Raw genomic sequence first — 2,658 nt, forward strand, 5'->3', positions numbered from 1 at the left:
GTTTACAGCATGTGCAACAAAGTAGGATACAGATTCCTCCCACCAGATTTTACCACTGTCCCTGCAGCTCCAGCTCTGTGAAGAGGAGGACCTCGCAGCATCTGTCTTCACACCAGTGATGGGCACTGGTGAATGATCATCCCAAGACATTCTCACACAGACCAGGCAGGCCATGTGAAACAACCAACCAAGAAGTGGGTATCATGTGGGGTTGCATGACGTTATGCTTCACTAGGCAATCTCAAACATTTCCCAGGATGCACCTTGATATTGTGCAAGCACGAGAGCTTATATGAATGGAATGAGGGTTTGTATTAAAGGCAAACTTTCATTCAAGCTCACATGCATTCATTTCCCAATAAATATTGAACTTATGTGAGGTAAGTTCTTCTGTCACTAGTTACGATGAATGTGGGCAACTGGAAAGGGGGAAAAGAGAGATGGCTACAGAGCCAGGACTGCAAGAACCCTGTGATTTTAGATACCATAAAAATAGAAATGTCAACTCATGCCCTTTTTCTTTCATAAGATGTATCCAGAAGAGAAATCTGCTTCTACCCTGTTCTGCAGACTCAGGGGAGGGACTTTGGTATTAATTTGATTGAATGGATGAACACTGGGGGTCATTACGGATTTAATACTGATATTTTCTTAAGCCCTTTGCAACTATTAACTGATTAAAGTTTCAAACATTAAAGTCAGAAAATGATGGTGATGTCAAACAGTAATGCTCTAATAAAGGAATACTTGACAACACCATGGCTGTAATAATTCCTTTCTCTGGCTGTCTTATACTAATCTAGCAATGCAGTAACTCACCCTACAGCATTATGGGTCACTCTCTTAACAAAAGTAATTTCTTTGCGCTGGGCTCAGTAGAGACTTCTGGAATCTCCTAATTTCAGTTTCTGCACTTCATTACACCACATGTGGTGCTTTCCAAAGTTGTTGATATGCTTACTTTCTTTGGTTATTTTAAGTTTAAGGGGTTTCTGCATTAAAGCATGCACTGCTACAACACCAAATGAACCCAGTTTAAGTAATTGGTGTTCATGTGTTTTCAGTTCATATGGGGTCCTATTGGAAAGCTTGTTTGTTGACACAAGTATTTTTATTCCATCCATGAATTGAGATTTCTTAGCACACAGAACTCATCTCTTAATTAGTTTAACAAACCCAATGTTCAACTTGTATATTTGGCTTTTGGCTAAATCCTAAACTCAGGTTTGGACATTGAATGCTGCAAGTCTATATTGTTGGATATAAAGAATGTCAAACTAGAAGTGATATCAGAGCATTTGACAGAAGTAGCAACACTCATCAACCAGGATGGGAGAATGACATAATGAGTGACACAGCAGATGGAGGCGAAGGAAAGAAGCAGGAAACAATCATCCTTACTAAACATTCTTTCTGTACAGATTTTAGGCAAGTACAACAGCAGTTTCCCATCAGGGCAGTACATTGGGATCTATTTATGCACCAAGCTTATATCACCATTACTAGCATGTCTTTTCCCAAAGCATACTGAAAATTGTAATTTGATGAGTACTGAATATGTTCAACCAGAGTTCATTTGTTTCTTTCACAGAACTGCAGTGGCTTTGCAGGGTTCCCTGGAGCAAAAGAATTATAGTTAAATTGGTTTAAGTCTATCACATAAATATGACCCCAGAATTATATACAAAATTCAGTGACTGCCAGGAAGTCTGCTTGGATCAAAGCCAGCTGTCGAACAGCGCAAACCACATTTGTCATTTTTGGCCAATAAAAGCAGACAGACACTGGGGAAAGTCTTGATTTTTTGATACAAAAAATGATTACATAGATGACACATAATTATAGCATCCATACAATGCCAGTTAAGTAAACTATATATTTTTATGACATCATACATAAATGGTATGAAATAAATGTCTGTATTACAATTCTATCTGTATTAGCACATCTGGCTGTGCTTTACCATTGGTGTAAATGCCTTTAGTTGTAACAATTAACATTTCACATATGATCTATGTCTCCTATGTCGCAGAAGATCTTTTTGAGGTTAAAAAAAATCCTACTGAGTCCATCCCCTTCTCAATTATGTATCTGAGGGGATAATTCTCTCCCCAATCATATTAACAGGAAAATGGAATAACCTGAAATAAATACTTAATTAACCTGGACATCACCTGTCTGCTCAGACAGAAAAGTATTTTCAGGCTTCTGAAATATGTTCAGGCCTTTGGCAAACTGACAAGTCATGGGATTTGAATATATATGAAATAATGTAAGACTATTTTTCCACATTTGAACTTTGTATAGATGTGTTCTTGATACATTGATTTTCATGTCTAATTTAATGGATCACCTTGGAATTTAGTGTTAAATATAGGCTGTATATGGAGCCAGTGTGTTCAGAAATGATCATAAGAAGTATCTTGAGATCATAAGAAGTATCTTAGAATGGAAAGCTGCAGAGCAATATAACAGGCTTGCTAATTCTGATTTTGCATGTTTGTCGTTTTTCATCTGAGTGTATTACAATATAAAAATCTCAGGATTATAAAGTTATAAATTGCAGCTGTCAGGTCCATGTTGGAGAGTTACCACAACTAGTGGACCTCACAGCTTTCATTAATAATGTTAAGTTCACAATATTTATGTGAAGACATC

Source organism: Varanus komodoensis, unplaced genomic scaffold (assembly GCF_004798865.1).
Source record: "Varanus komodoensis strain SLA01 unplaced genomic scaffold, ASM479886v1 scaffold1, whole genome shotgun sequence".
Classification (NCBI taxonomy): Eukaryota; Metazoa; Chordata; class Lepidosauria; order Squamata; family Varanidae; genus Varanus; species Varanus komodoensis.